The sequence below is a fragment of the Pinus tabuliformis genome, chromosome 8, assembly GCF_031772625.1.
Source record: "Pinus tabuliformis cultivar Carrire ecotype Pingquan chromosome 8, CPIR1, whole genome shotgun sequence".
Classification (NCBI taxonomy): domain Eukaryota; kingdom Viridiplantae; phylum Streptophyta; class Pinopsida; order Pinales; family Pinaceae; genus Pinus; species Pinus tabuliformis.
This window is the reverse complement of record NC_142294.1, coordinates 417,526,174-417,547,936: the sequence shown is the minus strand read 5'-3', so window position 1 is coordinate 417,547,936 and position 21,763 is coordinate 417,526,174.

Sequence of the window (21,763 nt, the reverse complement as noted above, 5' to 3'; positions counted from 1 at the left end):
TCTTAGTATGTGAATGGTAAAAAGAAAGCTAATGCATAAATCTGAATTACTTTTCAAGCGACAATTACTAACAAGTTTCTTTTCAAAATCAGAAATGGAGACAATCACAACACTTTATGATTCGGAAATGAATACTTGCTTTCGACACTAGAAAAACCACAAATTCAGACCAAATACAATAGTAACAAGGCAATCGACTATCAATAGCAACCAAACTCTTTCCTATGACTGAAAACGACACTTGCGACATTTTCAAATCAAGAATGACAGTACAATTACATTACTTTTTGAAAAGGAGAACTGAAAATGACTCAACAAATACACAAAAACATTTACAATTCTTTTGTACAACGGAGGCGGAATAATAGCAAGGAAAAGGGGTTTCAAATAGAGATATACTGATTACAGGCAGCAAAATTCATGAATAGAACTGGAAAGAATGAATCACAGAAACCAAAACTGAACAATGCCTAGTCTGATAAGCGCACCTGTAACACAGGGAATTTGAAAACTACTACACTCGGGAAGTGCGCTGAATTTCAGATTCACAGAACAATACCTACTCTGGACCAAACACGAGACTTTGCTTGGGTTTCGGGTCACAGTTTGCAGTTCAGTTCATGGGTTTTGGCCAAGCAAATGGTAATCAGTAATGCAACAATCAGGGGTAGATCTAAGGAGGTTACTAGAGCTACCACGAGGGGCAATCAAAGAGTTTGTGAATCAGTTATTTAAGTCATAAACAAATCGCGGAGATTGATTGAAGCGGCATTTATCTACTTTGCATTTGCATAGCAAATGCAGTTCGAAAGCTACCTGGCTCGACTTCAGGCTCCATCTGTAAGTTTATAAAATAAACAACAAGGAAGATAAACAAACAAACTAATTCGTCCCCAGTGGAGTCGCCATTTTGTTATAGGGAAAAGTGTCTACACAGAACTGCTTATCCCACTAAGGTGTTGTAGCTACCTTAGAAACAAACAAAGTAAAGCTACTTTCATTTTTCCTTTATGAAATATAGATGAGAGAAGAACAAAGAAGACCAACCTCTGCCTTGCGCTAATCTCCTAGTGCGATTCCTCCCTCTCTTGATAGTCTTTCGCTACTTGCTCCCTTGTACGCCCAGCTTCACAGAGTACCTGTAAGATCACAGTAGCATAGCACTATACAAGAACATGGATCTATAATCATAAACAATCTAGGATCAGATGTAAATTGACCATACAAATGCATAAAACATAAATGACACAAGAGTATGGAGGAAAACTTGAATAGCTTTTATTGATAAACAAGAAAGAGCCAAGGGAGTTACAACCAGTTGTTCTGACCCAACATCATCCTCTCAGCAAGGAAGCCCCTCTTCACCTCATACAAAGCTTAGATCACCCAACAATCTGATGTTGTCTCAAGAAACCAACAACAATTCCTTACAATATGCAAAATTCCAGCCTCTGGATCTCTGGGATGAGGGATCCGGATATAGATATCTGTAAGGGAGATGAGTCAGCTTGTGATTTGATTAGTGTCTTCCCTCTGATAGTTCTTGCTTCCACTTGGAGATTGATGATCTCTTACTCATCCTTGGTCGAATTCAGAGAGGCAAGTGTCACAGGAGAAATTTTTGGAAGTTTCCATGCCTCTCCACCTCGCGGAATGACACTGCCATTTGTCACTTCTCGCCCATTGCACCCCATAGAAGGGCTTTTTGAAATGAAACGCACCCACACAGTGTATTTAGGTGAGATGCAACGCACTTTGCCTATGGAGCAGCTGAAATGATCCTGTTTTGCCCAGTTATGAGCAGTTTTTCATGGAGAACTTTTGGGAGAAGCTATAATCAGTCGACCTTGTTCCTTTTAGGGGTTAGAACAACAATTTTAGGGACTTAGGAGCCCTTGGTTTATGGACATTTCATGCTTGGGGTTGTAGTGCCCAAAAATGTCTATAACAATTACTGTCTCCTTTCCCATCATATAGTGTTTCCACTTCTTCCTAGCTTGCAGCATGGCATAGAGCTCGTTATTGTAGGTAGGGTAGTTAAGAATTGCCCCATGAAATACTTCAAAATGGTAGAAAATGAGCCTTCCTCCTTGCATCAAGATAGCTCCCATAGCATACCCAATCACATTTGTCTCCACTTCAAAGCTCCACTACAAGTTTGATAATGCCAGAACTGGTGCTTGAATTATCCTCTTCTTTAGCTCCTTGAAATCCTTATGCTAACCTTTTCCCCATTGGAAACTCTTTCCACTTGTTGTTATGGTGTGGAGTGGTGTTGCTAGCACTGAAAATGAGGATATGAATTTCCTTGGGTACTGTGTTGGCCCAATGAAACTCCTAACCTCAGAACATTAGTAGGCACTGACCATTTCATGATGGCCTCCATCTTGGAAGGATCTATCTTCATCTCTCCTCCACCGATCACATACCCCAAATACACCAAAAACTATTGCACAAACTCACACTTCTTGAGATTTTCTAGCAGTTGGTGCTTCTCCAATGTTTCCACCACCTGCGTAAAATGTGAAATATGCTTCTCACAGGTAGCACTATATTCCAATATATCATCCATATATAAAACAACAATTTAATCTATAAAAGGGCGCAATACATCATTGGGTAATCTCGTAAATGTAGTTGGTGCATTACATAGGCCAAATGACATAACTAACCACTCATACAAACCTTTCTTGGTTTTGAAGGTGGTATTCCATATATCTTCTTCTGTGACAAAAACTTGGTGATATCCATACTTCAATTCCATCTTGGTGAAATACTTTTCTTTCTACAATTGATCTAGCAAATCGTTTATCCTAGGCGGGGGGTATCTGTTCTTCATGATTTTATTCAACGCCCTGTAATCTATACACATCTGCCAAGTCCCATCCTTCTTTGGCACAATTATGATGGGTGACCCACATGATGATGTACTCGGCCGAATGACACCCTGTTCCAGCAACTGCTACAACTGTTTCTTCAACTCACTTAATTCTATAATAGATTTCTTGTACAACCCAATATTTGGCAATGGGGAGTCTAACAATAGTTGGATCTTGTGCTCAACTTATATCTTAGGTGGTAACCTTTTAGGCTCTCAGAACACATCCTTGTATGCCTGTAACAACTCCTCCAATTATTGTTTATGTTTCTTAGTAGACCCCTCTAGGGATGCCTTGCCTCTTATTGACTCCTCTTTAGACTAAGTTTCTCTTTAAAACTATAAAACATACTTCTTGTTGGAACTGATCAATTTCTTGGCTTGGTTGGTATTTACTAGTGAATTTTTTAACTTTCCGTTGTGCGCATTGATGATGAATGATTTTCCATCCTTGATAAGCCAATACCGGTTGGTTCTCCTCATGAATATTGCAACACGGATGTACATGTATGGACTCCCAAACATGACTCCACATACATCAAGGGGAACCACATCTAGATCTACTTCATAAATAAAATCAGCACTGATAACAAATCTAATTTTGCATTGTTTTGTTACCTTCAGATCTGCATCCTTATTTACCCGTCCTAGTGGATATGGGTTTGAATGTCATGAAATTCCAACCCCAACTTCTTGACCAACTCTGCTGCAATAAGATTCCCCTATGATCAAGAGTCAAACAGAGCATCAATCTTTGTCTTCTTGACCTGTATCTTTATATGGAAGAGTTTGGTCATTTATTTCTCTTCTTGTTGTTGAAGGTTACTTAGATTCACCTCCTTCTGCACTAATGTACAAATGATCTTCTCATCCACATCTGAGCTTATTTCAACTTGGTTGCTCGAATCAATGGCCATGAGATTCTTCTTCTTATTATCTTTCTTCTTGTTCTTTGAGTTTAGCTCTGGATGCAACTTCCAGTACTTCTCTTATGTATGGCCATCAATGTTGCAGTGGTTACAATAGTTTCTATGATCTTTGCACTGGTGTGTTTTGGTTGTAATATTTTTATCCCTTTCCCCCTTTTTTCTTCTTCTTCCCCCCTTAGAAGCTTCCAGTTGTTTCTTCTTCTTCGATCCACTTGATTACTCTCTTTTCAGGCCTATGTTCTCTAGGTACTGTGCATGTACACAAGCCTCATCCACCGATTTGGGTTTCAATAGCATCACTTTCTCACGCAGATGGTGATGCAGACCCCCAAAATACTTGAGGAGTGCATTTGGGTTCTTTGGAAAGATACCCAACATTATATCCATCTTTTTGAATTTTGTGGTGTACTCCTACACGCTTTGGCCTGACCTTTGCCTGAAGTAATGCCACCGAATCCACTAGTCCTCCACATACCCTATGGGATAAAATTGTGACTTAATGAGGGTTTTTAAATCCTCCACTTAGTCACTGGGGGTTCTCCTTCCAACCTCAGGGTTTCTGTGTGGCTCTCTCACCAATTCAATGCATGACCCTCTAATTTGAGTCATGCGAATAAGATATTTTTCCCTTCCTCGATCTGATGGACATTGAAATAAAATTTCAGTTGTTGAAACTAGTGGTTCAGCTTTAGAGTGTCGATCTCACCATGATATGACTTGATATTGACTTTTGTTTCCATTTTAAACACAGACTGTGATTGGTTCATGACACTCGAACTGGGTTGATCATTTTTAGGTCCTTTCTTCGACTGGTTCTTTGTTTCTCCCCGATCTTCTGATCCCTATTCTTATTTTTCCTCTACATTTGAACCCCCATCTTCTCCAAATATCCCCAGCTATTGCTTAGGCCCACCATGAGGAGGTTTACATTGCAGTTTATATCCGTGACTTGTTGTTCGAGGCGTGAAAACCTCAACTTTGCAGGATCACGAGGTTCGTTTATAGATTCATCACCTGTGGTTATGGTTTTACGATTTTTGACCCCACCGATCTAGATCCCTTAAATCTCCACAAAATACCTAAGTAAACCCTCTCTGATACCAAATGATCCATAAAATTCCATGTATATTCCATTGGACAGTTCACCACAACGGATCTAATAATATTATATTAAAACTCTGAAAATTCTACATTATTACAACTTATTAAATTTTTAAGATATGTAGAGTTAACTGTAGTTAGTGCATGCATTACGAATGGAAATTGTGTAGAAAATTAGAGAACAACAAAATAAGCACACACAAACACAAGACACGAGATATTCTCTTTGGGAAACCCTTTCGGGAGAAAACCCAGTTGGAAGGTGAGGTCACTTCACTTTCTTTCTCTGTCTCAAAATATAGCTGCAGGTAAAAAGAAGTAATTCATGTGGCATGTGGCTACTACAGTGCTTAGATCCTATTTTTTTCTCTACCTCCTATCTCTCCTAGCTATTTTTGCTCAGATATGGAACAAAATGCTCTCGAAAGAATGGAATGCCTCTTCCTCCTAGTGGTTCGGTTATAACACAACCCGATAGCCTACTAGTAGTTAATCTTGACTACATAAACTCTTAACTAGAGTTACATAATAGAATATTCTAGAGTCTTTTACATCAAAAACATTTTCCATGAATAATGGGGGATGATGTGGCATCCTCCTGAACTATAGGTGTGAAAACAGGAAGGTCAACTTCTGAGTGGCATAACTTTTGCATACAAACTCTGATTGACGTGCTTCTTACGTCGTTGGAAAGGTCTCTGTGTGTATAATAGCAGAAAATGATTCGTCCACTTTTTCCACTCCAAATGCATCGAGATGGATGAAAAAATATAATGATACAATTCGGATCAATTATGTACAAAGTCTAAAACTTGACCTATTAAGTGCAGGACAAATGAGTGAAAATGGTTTTGAAGTCTTGTTTAAAGGTCCTACCTGCAAAATTCTCTATAGACTCCTAGTCAAAGAGTCATAGCAAGGATCCATATCACAAAAAATAGGATGTTTCCTCTGTTCATGAGAAATGTTAAACAATCATTATCATATGCTCAGTTTGTGACAAGTTCTGATGAATGGTTATGGCATCTTAGATATGGCCATTTAGCTTTTAGCAATTTTTACCTTTTGCAAAAGAAGTCTATGGTTACAGGTCTACATGTGATAAATTTCCATCATAATGTTGGCATTATGATACAAGTGTTGTCCTTGATGGAAACTCACTCAGAGGCAGGTACAGGTGATGGCAACTTAATCAGAGGACAAATCTTAGTACAACAGGACAAGAAAGAGATATACGCAGGTTCATTAAGGAGAATCAGCGTGTACACGCAGGTTGGCTTCAGTAAAAGTGCGTACATGTGGAAAACTTATCTTTGGTCCGTGGCGGTTAGTCCTTGGAAGTTGTGCCTATGGTTTTGGACCATGGTGTCTCAACAGACGTGTTGATCCCTAGTTTTGAAGTTGATGGTATTGTTTTACTATGGTTTTGGACCGTGGTATTGTGAAGGGCCTAAGCCTATATAAGGAGAAGATCATTAGGCCAGAAGATGCAGTGAGTGGGTGTGAGTGATGAAAATCTGAGGAAGTGTGAGATCCAAATGCTGGTTATGGGTTGGTGATCTGAACCAAGGTTTCACTCATGTGGAGGATGATGGAACGAGATCTCAAGGCTTGGAATGATTATCTTCATATGGTTTGACTGTGGATAGAATAGATCTACTGACGCATGTTTATTATTATGATCTGGGTATGTTTTGATGTCTGATATAGCTGCGAAGTTTTAAGCTTGAATTTGCAGATCTGTACGCAGGTTGGTTTTGGTAAAAGAGCGTATACACGCAGGCTGGGTTCATCCAAGTAGCGTATACAATGTGAAGTATGATATTTGAAGATGGAGTTGGATCTGATTGTTGTTATGATGTTGTTGACAGGGTTTCAGTGATTCAGTATTGGGTGTTTCAGTGATTGATGATGCAGGTTGTACTACAATGGTGATTGTCTTATGGATCCAATATGAAAATGTATGAAACGTGGTCCCGGGAAGATCGTAGGCCGACACCTACGTACTGGTAAACATATCAGCCAGTACAAGAGCTAGGGGGTTGTAGCTCCCTTCCAGGAGCAGCTGGAAAACGAGTGAAGGTTGTAGCCTTCTGTAGGGATGGAACCTACGTACCAGTAAATGGATCGGCTAGTACAAGAGCTATGAGGGTTATAGCCCTCTGCAGGTTGTAGCCTGCGTGCTGGTAAAGGACTGCACCAGTACATTGTAAAAGAAGTTTCTTATTAAAGAAGAAAGAGACGAATTGCAGCAGGTGGTTTTCACCCACATTGGGTTTCCACCTTATATCATGGTGTTCATGTGTGTGGCTTTTGTGTGATGATCTGTTCTGTTATACCGCACCTGTTTACTGTTAATATGGTTAATAATGTTCTGATGCATTTACTGAAGATGAGCTAACTGAATCATAAGATTACTAGATATACGCTAGTTGCTTTAGACACAATAGCGTGTACATGCGGGTTCACTTAACTGAAGTAGCGTATATGTTTCTGAGTATGAAATTTGTAAAGGTTTTACTGATCTGATAATATTGATTCACCCCCCCCCTCTCAGTATTATTTCCAACAATTGGTATCAGAGCCAGTCCTTCAGAGAAGCTTGATCGCTTGAAGGAGATTCGTAGAACAATGGGGAAGAAAGCATGTCAGAAGAAGAAGACAACTCAAAGGAACAATGACAACCTGCCGTTGAGTGGAAGCAAGAATTCAGATCCTGAATCACCTCAGATTGAAGATGGACAAGCAAATGAAGCATCAGATCAAATCATAGATCAGCAAGATCTACCTAGCAAAAGGGAGAATGCCCTCAAAGAAGAAATCATCAGATTAAAAGATCAGGTGGAATATGCCTCCAGAATTCGACAAATGCTTCTAGCGCTGAATAAAGAGCAAGAAAACGAGATCCTCAAACTAAGGCATCAGTTGGATGAAGGAAGGAAAGCTGAAGAGACCTTGAAGAAGCAATGTCTGGAAAAAGAAGAACAACATCAAGTTGAGGTAAATATCTTGAAAAGTAAATTAGAAGAAAAAGATAAACTATTACGATTTCAAGATAGTACTAAGATCTTGGATGATATTCTTAGTAGTCAAAGGTCCCCTGCTATCAAAACTGGTCTTGGTTTTCATGAGTCTATTGAAGGTGAATATGGTTCACAAAGTAAGACAAGAAACTCTAATGCAAAATCTGAAAGGCTCTACAAGGAGATGAAAGGACAACCCCATCAACAACCAAGGAAAGAGACTCCTCAAAGAAAATCTTTTACTCCTCCCATGAATAATGTTGAATGCCATGTATGTCATAATCTTGGACATGTTGCAGCCACATGTAGAAGAAGAAGGTTTCAAGACCATCATGCAGAAAGATCATCACATTCAAGGTACTTTAATGGATATTGCTTTTCTTGCAATATGTTTGGCCACAAAGCTGCTGATTGCTATAAGAGGAATATGAAACATGTAAGATGCTATGCATGTAACAAGTTTGGTCATAAAGCAAGAAATTGCAGGAACAAAGCTCATGATAAGAAGAAATCATCAACATACTTGAAGATATGGAAGAAGAAGGAAGTTCAGTCAGAAAGATGTGGCACAGCACAGGGTACTCAGCACAACACAGACATAACAGACTCAGGGGGAGCTGAAGGTGTAAAACTTCAGTGTTCTAATTCTCATACGCAAGTTTAATGAAGGAAAGCCGCGTATATACGCGAGTTCTGCACTGCAAAGTCGCGTATATGTCAGTTTGTGGAAAAGCAGTGGGGACAGACTCAGAAAAGGGGTCCGATATGATTCAGTCCGGTATCTGCTCTATTGGTCAACAGTTACAGTCTGCTGAGGATATGGCACAGGCTCAGGGGGAGCATATACTTCAAATAACGCATTGTTGGCATTATGGTTAGAAGTTGTTAATAAAGTCTATGAAGCTAAATGATACATCTTGCTGTTTGATCAAAGGAATGGTATTGCAGGCTGATGCTTATGGTACAGATCATAGATGATGAATGATAGTCATGAATGAATGGCTGGTCTTAGAACCTGCATCTGCTCAGGGGGAGCATGGATGGATTGATACACTTTGGCATATACAAAGGGGGAGCACATTTGGAGATTTCAGCAGGTACTCAGGGGGAGTATGGACAACAGAAGGTATACCAAAGAAGAGAATATCTTGGTCCGCCCTTTGCCCTTGATGTCAAAGGGGGAGAGTGACTTGGTGTGGTTTCCATCAAGTCCAAAGGGGGAGATTGTTGGCATTATGATACAAGTGTTTTCCTTGATGGCAACTCACTTAGAGGCAGGTACAGGTGATGGCAACTTAATAAGAGGACAGATCTTAGTACAGCAGGACAAGAAAGAGATATACGCAGGTTCATTAAGGAGAATCAACGTGTACACACAGGTTGGCTTCAGTAAAAGCGCGTACATGTGGAAAAATTATCTTTGGTCCGTGGCGGTTAGTCCTTGGAAGTTGTGCCTATCATTTTGGACCATGGTGTCTCGACGGACGTGTTGATCCCTAGTTTTGAAGTTGATGGTATTGTGTTACTATGGTTTTGTACCGTGGTATTGTGAAGGGCCTAAGCCTATATAAGGAGAAGATCATTAGGCCAGAATATGCAGTGAGTGGGTGTGAGTGATGAAAATCTGAGGAAGTGTGAGATCCAAATGCTGGTTATGGGTTGGTGATCTGAACCAAGGTTTCACTCATGTGGAGGATGATGGAACGAGATCTCAAGGCTTGGAATGATTATCTTCATATGGTTTGACTGTGGATAGAATAGATCTACTGACGCATGTTTATTATTATGATCTGGGTATGTTTCGATGTCTGATATAGCTGCGGAGTTTTAAGCTTGAATTTGCAGATCTATATGCAGGTTGGTTTTGGTAAAAGAGCGTATACACGCAGTCTGGGTTCATCCAAGTAGCGTATACAATGTGAAGTATGATATTTGAAGATGGAGTTGGATCTGGTTGTTGTTATGATGTTGTTGACAGGGTTTCAGTGATTCAGTATTGGGTGTTTCAGTGATTGATGATGCAGGTTGTACTACAATGGTGATTGTCTTATGGATCCAGTATGAAAATGTATGAAACGTGGTCCCGGGAAGATCGTAGGCCGGCACCTACGTATTGGTAAACATATCAGCCAGTACAAGAGCCAGGGGGTTGTAGCTCCCCTCCAGGAGCAGCTGGAAAACGAGTGAAGGTTGTAGCCTTCTGTAGGGATGGAACCTACGTACTAGTAAATGGATCGGCTAGTACAAGAGCTATGAGGGTTGTAGCCCTTTGCAGGTTGTAGCCTGCGTGCTGGTAAAGGACTGCACCAGTACATTGTAAAAGAAGTTTCTTATTAAAGAAGAAAGAGACGAATTGCAGCAGGTGGTTTTCACCCACATTGGGTTTCCACCTTATATCATGGTGTTCATGTGTGTGGCTTTTGTGTGATGATCTGTTATGTTATACTGCACCTGTTTACTGTTAATATGGTTAATAATGTTCTGATGCATTTACTGAAGATAAGCTAACTGAATCATAAGATTTCTGGATATACGCTAGTTGCTTTAGACACAGTAGCGTGTACACGCGGGTTCACTTAACTGAAGTAGCGTATATGTTTCTGAGTATGAAATTTGTAAAGGTTTTACTGATCTAATAATACTGATTCACCCCCCCCCCCTCTCAGTATTATTTCCAACACATAATCCATGTGAAAGTTGTATCCTTACCAAATACCAAAGAAACATTATTCCAAATGTTGCCATCTATAGAGCCCAAAGCTCACATGAACTAGCACAGACAAACTTTTCTCGTCCAATGCAAACCCAATCATAGGAGGAAGTTTTTATTGTATAAACTTTATTGATGATTTTAGTAGAATGGCATTGGTCTTATTCATAATAAAAAAATATGATACATTTGAAAAATTAAAGCAATTCAAAGTCATGGTAGAGAAGCAAAGTGGAAAGAAAATTAAAGTATTAAGATCAGATGGAGGAGGTGAATATGATTCCAAAGAGTTTGCAGCATATTGCAAGGATCAAGGTATCAAGAGGAACTTTACAACAAGGCATACTCTACAACAAAATGGAGTATTAGAAAGAAAAAATCATTTTATCATGAATATGGAAAGAAGCATGTTGAAGGAAAAGAATTTTCCAAATGAGTATTGGGTAGAAGTAGTAGCATGTTCAATTTATATTTTGAACAAATCTCCAACCAAAAATGTCAAACACAAAGCTTGTTTGGAAGCTTGGAGTGGTATGAAGACAAGTGTATCACACTTGAGAATCTTTGGTTGTGTAGCCTATGCACATGTTCCAGAAGAAATGAGGAGGAAATTGGATGATAGAAGTGAAAAATGCATATTTGTTGGATATAGTGAAGAATCCAAGGCTTATAAATTGTACAATCTTGTCACCAAGAAAATAATTATTTCAAGAGATGTTAAATTATTTGAATATCAAGCATGGAATGATCAAGATAAAGGGGAAAAAAGGATCCAAATTTCTCCATACTCATTTGAACCAGGTGATGGAACGAAAGTAGAACAACCAAGACAAGGATTTCAATACCAACAAGTTCTAGTTGAAGATGCAAACAACGAAAAATCATAATGTGCAAAACCCATCCTCAAGCAACGAATTTGAATCCACCATTCCACAAAAAATATGAAGTTCGAGAGATATTTATGAACAACTAGATACTAAACAAGTACAACTTGCTTTATTGTCTTGCCAACCAACACATTTTGAAGAAGTAACCAAAAAGAAAGAGTGGGTTGAAGCTATGAATGATGAACTTGTATCCATAGAGAGGAATGATACATGGAGTCTTGTAGATCTACTAGAAGGAAAAACAAGGATTAGAGTCAAATGGGTCTATAAGAGCAAGTTTAATGAAAATGGAGAAATTAAAAAGTATAAATACATATTGGTAGCAAAAGGCTTTGCACAACAACCCATAGTGTATTATGAAGAAACCTTCGCCCCAGTAGCAAGATTGGATAATGTTAGAACAATATTAGCAATAGAAGCAAAGAATCATTGGTCAGTTTTCCAAATGGATTTCAAATCAACATTTTTAAATGGGATTTTAGAAGGAGATATTTATGCATATCAACCTCTAAGGTATGAAATAAAGGTTCAAGAACATATACTTTACAAGTTAAATAAGGTTGTGTATGGTTTAAAAAAACCCCATAGAGCATGGTATGACAGAATTGATTCATATCTACTCAAAAAAGGATTCAAATGTAGCATGAATTAATCAAATATCTATACAAAAACATATTGGAAAAGTAATATTTTAATTGTTTGTATTTATGTTGATGACACGATTTACACAAGAAAATTGTAGCCTGGAGATTTTCAAACAGCCATGGAGAAGGAATTTGAGATGACCAATCTTAGTCACATAAAATATTTTCTTGGGATAGAAGTTGAATAGTATAAAATAGGAATCTTCATTTGTCAATGAAAGTATGCGATGGACATTTTGACAAGATTCAAGATGAGTGAAGGTAAGCCAGGAGACACACCATTTTCCTAAGAACCATGCTAAGCAAAGATGACAATAGTTCAGCAGTTGATTCCACTTTGTACTAGTAGGCAACCTAAGATATCTCATAGAAATAGGACTTGATATATTGTATTTAGTCATTCTTATATCCAAGTTCATGGAGTCACCATAAGAAACTCATTGGAAAGAAGGAAAATGGATTTTAAAGTATATTGCAAGAACAATACAACATGGAATTTTGTACATTGATTCAACCGAAAACCATCTTTTTGGTTACAAAGATAGTGACTCTGCAGGAAGTATTGATGACAAAAAGAGTATCTTCAATTATGCAATTCATGTTGGCATAAGGAATTACTAGGGGGTTGAATCAGCAATTAGTGAGATTTAAAAAGTTTAAGCTCAATTCTTTACTCTCTTTCACTCTTGTCAATTACTTACATGAGATTTGTTAATACAATATACATACACCAATGTAATTCATTCAAATTAGCACACAATCCATCAATTTGAGCAGCAGACAAATATTGACACATGTATTTTTTACTTGGAAACCCAAAGGGAGAAAATCACCAATCCGTTTGTTATAATTATGTAATTTAAGCACCCACTTAATTACATCAAGTTGTTTGTGAGAACCGACTCACAGGAGGCCCCAATGTGACAGCCCCACCCATGGCCCTCTCATAAAATACATTGTAAATATTTTTGCTACATGTGAAACAAAAAAAAAGGGGATTGATTCAAAGGGACATGGATTTTAGAGTTGGGGAGGAGGATTGCTTACTTGGGATGTTGTGGTTTCTTATGCAAGAAACCTAAATTGTTTGGACGTCTATTAAAGGTTAGTTGGTGTATGAATTTAATGAATTAGTTCTTGAAATTAAATGGGCTATAATATAAAGTACACAACCCCATGTTGTTTGATAAATAACAACAATAAAATAGGACAAGCAATCCAGCACAGGGACTACACATTGCAGGTCAGCAAGGATGCCACAACAAATGAAAAACAAGGAAAAAATTATAGCAACGAGAACCCATTTTGAGGGTAAGACTAGAAGCATTTGAAGGGTGAAAGAGTGAGACAGAGAAGGCATAGGAGTTCAAGCATTGAGCAAGAGAAAATAGTAGGAATCTCTTAATATAAGAGAAGAGAAGAGAAGAGAAAGGGATTGGTTCTCTAGTTCCCTAGAGGTTGTGGTTTGATATGTTAGCCTTTGGATCCCTGCAACATCTTAGGGTCCCTGGAGGTTGTGGTTTGAGATAGGATCCTTGGATCCCTATAACATCTTGGGTCCTTGGAGGCTGTGGGTTGAGACAGAGGTCTCTGGAGCCCTGTAACAACTTGGGTCCATGGAGGCTATGGGTTGGGATGGAATCCATGGATCCCTGTAACAGCTCGGGTCCCCTACAAGCTATGGGTTGAGATAGTAAACTTTTGAGCCCTATAAAATATTAGGAAGGGGCCATCCTGAAGCAACATCAATAGAAGACCTGATTGAAGACTTGTGTTACTGCATTACAGGTACATTGGATTTTGGACTCCCTAGAAGGGGGTGAATCATTGTGTGTGCACTTGGGGTGAGGTAAAGTACCTCTAGACTCCTACTGTTGACAAAATAAGTGCTAGTCAGCTAGTGGGATTGAGGAAAGAGGTCCTCTAGAGTCCCTATTTCAATTGGTAGTTGGTGTTTTAATCTCTTGATCAAGCATCCCCCTCAAACTCTGGAATCTGTCTCGGGGGTGGTTGTTGCAAGTAAGTGTGGCTACAGTTGTCTATGGTTGGGTGGAGAGCCCTTGTCCTATAATCATTTTCCTTGCAAGCTCAAAGATAAGTATCTACTTATACTTGTTTATCTGTTGATAAATCATGATGCCTTTCTATTTAAAATGGTTTTGGGATTTCAGAACTATAATTGTGTTGTTGATATAATAAGCATGTGTTACTTCTCTGTGTGGAGATGGCTTTTATGGTTATGGTAATATGCATGAATGTATGTATGTGTTGCATTTTGAGCTATTTTTGTTGTTATATGAATTTCTCAAACATGGTCCTCTAGATTGAAAGAGGTGTTGTGTGAAGCATTTGTTAATATTGTTATAACCTGCAAGATTCAACAAAATGTAAATGAAACAACATGATAACATATATTGTGCCATGTCTATGCACTGAGATCTCATGTTGCATAACCCATATGATAATAAGGACTATGTTATATTTCTAAGTTGAACCTTATTTTAAATGAAATGCTTAACTATATTGAAAGAAACACATAAGTAAATAATAGAGGAACATAAGGCCATGTTGCAAGTCGCAACAAAATTCATAAGAGCTCAAATTTAAAACTGAAACAGTGGGCTTGGAGACCCTTTTATTTATATGAAACGATTACTTTGAAGATTGTCTTCTCAATAGGGTATGTATTCACATACATCCATTTATTTGCTTGTGTTACAAGTTATTTTTTCGTACGATAGTAATTGCCTTAAAATTGAGGGTTGTTTCCCTTGGGGTCAAATGAGCCCATCAACTTTACCTAAATGGCCTTCATGATTGCATTCTTAGCAGGCTGGATATATTTTGTTGGCATCCTAGTGTCATCAATGAGGCACTAGAAGGCTTTGCATAGTGCCATGGAGCTTCTTACAAGCTCGACATGGATTCTAGAAATGTTGGCTTGTGGTGGGCGAGGTGGAAACCTCTTAGGAGTCCATGCCAAACCCATGGTAGGTAATTGTCATTGGAGCGCCTACATCGGCATGCTTGGGATTCCCTGTCTAAAATAGGGGAATGCAAGCAGGCCAGGAACTCTTTGGAGAGTCTTTCATCCAAGATCAGGAGGGGTAGCACCATGGAACACCTTAATAAACCATTAGCATCAATATGAAGCCTTGACATTGATTCAAAGGCCTATCAGCCCTCTGAGCCAAAGCCATGGTCAAAAATCTTGGTTCGAGGATGTATGTACAATAGCGGAGCTTGTTTTTGGGGCGATCGCGGATATCCCCATTTGAGACATGGCATGAGGCAGTGCCAAAGTCCCTTAGTCAAGCCATGACAGAGAATGAGAAGGAAAAACTTGTTGTGACATAAAGGGATCAAGCCCCAAACTTATAAGGAAAGAGCATACAACCTTATCCTTTTTCAGATCAAGCCCTAGTTGTGGATACCTTCCATTGACATGACTTGATTCCCTTCTAACACTATTGGTCATCAAGAAACTCACATGGCTAGGAGTTTGGAGCCTGAAAGTTTTACCCCAGAACATTTCCAAGGGCATGAGCAAAGGAGAGTTAGGTGAAAGGAAGCGGGATGTCGTGGCACTATGATGTGCACCCAACATGATTGCTATTGGCTGGAATGGTTTTCCCACGGCCACATAGACCCATACATCTAGCCCGAAAGAACATAATGAAGGCACAATGGAGGACATCAGGTAAATCCTAGCAGGATGATGCAAGAAGGTGACGTGGATGGGCCTGCATAGTTGTTGTAATGTTATTGGTCGAGGACTTGCCCATTTGCTGATTCATCCCGATGAAGTTCACCTAGAGATTTGAAGCAAGAGTCAAATGTAAAGCGTTGGGAGGTAAGCTAGCAGGATGATTTAAGTCATGCCATGCATGCAGTACGTGCACATCAGGATTGGTGGAGAAGGGTCCCGCTAGCCAAGTTAGCTTGACGATATAAAGTTACAAGAATAAATAAGAACGACATCGGAGAACGTTGGGATAGACCCAATGGGATTACGTGTCCCTTTTTTTTGTTATTATTTGAGGAGAGGCCCCACCATCCACACTAGCCCGATAAGTGAAACTTGGAGGGAATTAAAGGGAAATTTTGGTTGTGTGTTGGAAAGGACCAAATAGGATGACATGGGTCAGTTGCGTGGCCATACAAGCAAGTCTAGCAGATCTCTCATTGGAGGCAGGAGGACCCATAGCTAGGTCAACCCGATGCTACGTTCTTGGTGAAATAAAGAGTCATCGCAAGAGACAAGGTGTCGAGATAATGTGAACCTACGACAACAGTGATTAGTGGATAGGTTTGGACTTATTAGGAGGAGGTAAGAGGGGTCCGCTATCCATGTAAGATCAATGTAGAAAAGATAATAGGTAACCAAATGCATAGTTTGGGAACCACTGAGAGAGAGCACGTGGGATGGCGTGTCCAGTGGGACCCACTCGGAAAGTGTTTGTCTAATATAGAGAGAAAAGGCCCTTGGGTTTTTGGTGGGCATAACAAATCTATATATATAGATATATGCACATAACGAATATATATGTGTGTGTGTGCATGTGTTTTTATATATAAGTATGGAACTATTAACACAGAATTGGAAAAATTATAATAATAATTAGCCCATTCCTCTTAAGGTAAATTAGGGGTCAGGTGATGTTACACCCGACCCCTTAATATAGTAAGCCACTACTTTCCATGAGGCACCAAACTCTTATGAATGCAGGGAACTACGTGCTCTAGCCATTGTTCTGATTTTAATATAATTTTCAAACTGAAAATAGAGGCTCATACTAATGCATAGAAATATGAACCTGATCCGCTACTCCACACATGACACTTTCCCTTCTTCTCTGCAGTCCTTTTTTTTTTTCATACTTCACTGCTCAAGAAGCTCAGATCTCGACCCTCAGTTACTTTGAGTGACAACTGGCTCTCAACTCCCATCTGCCTTCTTCTCATACACACAAACATGTAGCTCCTCACTCTCTTCACGCTGATCTCCACACTCCAACTCACAATAATGAAACATTCCCCACTTTTCACAACTGCAATCCATAGTTTTCTTCCTTTGTTGCGCAAGGAACGATGCAGTCCCTGATGTTCTCCATACTTCCTGAAAGTGTGCACCATCATGTCTACCCATGTTGTTGTTGCACAAAATCTCTTGACATTTGAACCACATTAAACTCTAGGAATGGTATTTGTCCAATCAACCATTGTTGCTACATTAAATCATAGAATGGGCACCTGATCATTTCTCCATGCTGAGAATTGATTCACAATCAAAACTATGTGCTCTAGCAAGGCTCTCCATTCTTCTTAATTTCCCATAGAAATCAAATTTCACTTCACCATGGTTCTCCTTATTGTAATCAGTACTTCTGCACTTGGAAAAATTTTACATATAATTCTTCAATAGTGTGTAAGAAATCTCAAACATGGTTGTTATGGATTCAACTACTACCCTTGTAAAACATGGTCCTTTATGTCTCAATATCCTACCTTCGATAGTCACTAATGACTCCATTAAAACATTTGTGCAATCATGGTCCCTTATGTTCTTGATCGAGCATTTCTTTGCAGTCACCATAAAACCAATGGCACCAACCTTACTAATGAGCCCCAGTATTGCAACAAGAATTCTGCAACTCCCAAAGCTACCTACTTAAATTATCAACCTAGGGTTTGTACAAAATTAAGAGGTGTCGACACTATATGTGGAACATGCAATGCATCCTTCTTTCATTGATCTGATTCAATTTCGTACAAACTTAAGAGGTTGCAACATTGTATGTGTAGTAGGTGACGTGCCTCTACCTAAGTTGGTGTAAGGCACTAAAGAACTCTATGTTTGTAGAAAGAAAAAGCACAACTAATCCTAATTACAGAAAAGAAAACCTACTTACTTTTGCAAAAATGAAACCTAATTACTTTTCCTAGTTACTTTTGTAGAAAGGAAAGTCTATTATACTTTTCACGAATGTAAATGCTAATCATACTTGCAGAAATGTAAACATTATCCTATTTGTAGAGTGTACATGGTACATCAAAAGGAAACTTAGCCTATGCAATAGAAATAACAATGTTGGAAATGGAAACCCTAGCTTAAGCTGCATGAAACAAAACCTAATATTGCATTGAAGATATATTTTGTCAATAAATTTCACAAGGTGCTTCATAACGTAATCATGAAAATCATCATTATGCTCTTCAAGTCATGAAATATCCATTAACCCTAACTACAAAGGTGAATTGCAATGGAGAAGAGGTAAGGCTTAAGAGGTCCTTGGTATTACTCAATCATGGTTTTGGAGCCTAAGAGTCATTATTAAAGGCTAGGAGGAAAAAATAAATCTTCAAGGACAATTCTGATCAAGTTTGGAGGGCTTTTACACAGTGCTACATGATGCTACAATATTGCTACAGGATTGCCTTGTTTTTGCTACAGGATTGAATCTGTGAGCATTTTGAAGGTGGAAAAGGTGATCTGAAGCTGGGAAAGGGTAATCAAGGGTAGATGAAGGTTGTATGAGACTATTTCCAAGCATGTTACTCTTCAGGGGTTGCACAAGAATCAATGCACATGGTGGCCTTCAATAACACATAAATGTACTTTTGATGAACAATGATTTGAAGGAGTTGCTGAGGTAGAAAGGAGATGGTGGTAGAATGAGGAATGTAAATGACAATGTTAACCCTAAAAATAAATATTTGTACCTGCACACCACAAAAATATTATGATTTTATACTTGGAAAGACTAAATACCTAGTTTTCCAGCTAGTTTGTCCTCTAAGTTATCTCAACAATGACCAAAAAAATCGAATGCAAATGAAATGGGGTGAATTTTTTTATTAAGTAGGATATCTTAAGACTCAAATACAAGTGTAATCACTCAAAAATACTCTTGTTAAAATGTGCTAAAATTAGCAGAAAATTATTACTCTAGAAAGTTACCAGAAATTCAACCATTAGTGAGATAGTCAACCTACCAAATTCCTAACCTAATGAAGTGAAAATTCTATTGGGTAAATTTTGTTATTAAATTGAATTTTTTTGTTACTCAATCCAAGTGGAATCAACTCAAAATAGCTTCATTAACATGTGCTAAAATTCACCAGAAAATTTCTACTATTTTTCTACAAGAAACTTCTAGAAATTCAAGAATTGTGTAGTAAACCAATCCAAGTAGTTCAATCATGGATATGGGTTTCCAAATATGTTCTAATAATGAATCATGCTTGTATATGTATCAATTACTTGAAAAACAAATTACTTCGATCATTTAACCAATCTAAACTACAACAAAAGAAGCATTAATAGTAAAAGCACAAATAAGAGATGCAAGTGAAAAAGACATTCAAAAAGAATAAATAAATTGTACAGCAGGGCTCTGAGGCTCCTTGGATGGCCAAGCCCAAGGATACTCATAGTCCTATGAAGGAAATCAAGCTTTAGTAGCTAAAAATGACACCAAACTTCATTATTAGAGTCCATACAAGTACATCCCTACTAGAAATCAAATAGAGATGCTAAAAAACAAGTTTTCTCTACAAGAAGACTAAGAAATACATGCCCCTAGATGAAAATTCGAATTGGTATTTATAAAAATTGATGAGAAAGCATTATCCTTGAAAGGAGGTATCTTTACCCTCCAAAATCACTCAAAAAGTGGATTTGGATCCCAACAGGAGGAATCTTCATTTGATGACAGGGAACACATTCCTAGATTTTCTTAACCAATGGAGCTCCAGAATCTGTCAATTATTTCATGATATTCAGGTCATTTATTTTCCAATCTTGGTTCATCCTGTAGTAGGGAGCAAGTCCCTATATTATCTCAATATTCTGAAAAAATAATAATATTAGGCACATAATAAGCAAGGATAAATTAAATACCTAAGGACACATTAATACTATGAATTAACTCTATAATGTGCAAGTAAGGGGGTCAAGTGCATATTTTAGGTGTATATAAATTATTAGATGGGCCTAATAAAATATGAAATTTTGGTCATCTCCCTTCGACTGGAATTGTTTCTCATCCTTGAGCAACTCAATCCTTTTCCTTCCAACTATCCTCCACTTGCCTCTATTGTTGTGGTGTCCTTGGCTGCCCTGTATACTTCTCTATCTGCTCTGCCTATTGCTCCATTTCCCTCTCCTCTAATATTTTTCTACATGTTGCTCTAACATTTTCACATCCTTTCTACCATCTCAGTCTTCCAATGGTGCTTCACTTTGCAAAAAGAAGGATTTCTTGGCATTCATTTCTAAATTCTTTGTCCCAATGCATTCTTGTAGGTCTCACATTCATTGAAATGTATTTCCAATCCTCTCACTACTATTACAAACTCATTTTCACTTGGATTCCTTAGGTTGACTGTAAATTCCAATGCAAGTTCATCATCATACCCCTTTGATTTTTCAAGGAACCCCATCTAGCTGCAATTTTGAAAAATGGTGAGTAATCTCTAGTTTTGGAATGTCTTTGGATTTTTCTTGGATCACATAGTTTCTACCCCATAGAGGTCTAGGTGTCCCTTATGCTTCCCACAAATGACTCTGAGGGTTTCTCTTGATATTTTTTCCTCCCAACCTTTGTGAAAACTCCTTTAAGAGAAAATTTTGGTTAGGGGAAGGAAAAATTGCATTGCCAACTCAAAAACAATTCCATTTTCCTACTATCATGCTCAATTTGAAAGAAATACTCATACTCCATTTTCTGTTTTTCTTTTAGGGATTTGCTATAAGATGTTTTATAGTAAAAAAATGAACAATTTTGCAAGATTCTTGTCTACATGAGGTGGAAAAATAGGTACTTACCTTTCCCTTGGAGTTCTCTTTGTGCATTTGTGGTTTTGTGGCTAAAATTGCTCAAGATTGGGCACTTTTTCACCCCTCTAGGCAATATTGTAGCACCTGCGAGCAGCCATGTAGCACACAATATAAATCCTGTAGCAAACTGCCCCAATCCTATAGCAAAATTATTTAACCCATATATCTCAAATGGTAGATTTCATTTGAAATTTTTTGAGCATGTTACCATCATCATAATGCATCTTCCCACAAAAAAAATTGGCAAATGGATTCATGAATCTCGATAAAAATGAAAAATTATTGTAGGTGACGACGACCAATTTCTTGAAGAATATGCTTTGGAATTTGCTGAAATTTTTTTAGCATGTTACAATCAACCTTATGCATCTCCCCATAAAATAGCTCGGCCAATGGATGCATGGTTTTCTAGATATGGTCAAAACAATTTCTGCCATGTGTTCTCTTTTGCAATCATATAACAACATAGAACTTTCTTGTAGCTACTATAGGAAAACGAGAATAATTAATGGGAAAGGCTTTGAAATGATGGAGGAAGGTTGAAAATGGATGAGGTTGATGGAAACAAGGCTAATGGTAATGACAATGAGGTTGGTGGTGATTAAAACAAGTTTAGTGGTGACGAAAATGAGGTTAGATGAAAACGAGGCCAATGGTGATGAAAATGAGGCTAGGTAAAGATTGAGTTTGGCTAAAAAATTAGCTTGTGGATGGCTTCCTTTACTAACCCCCGATACATAGACACACAA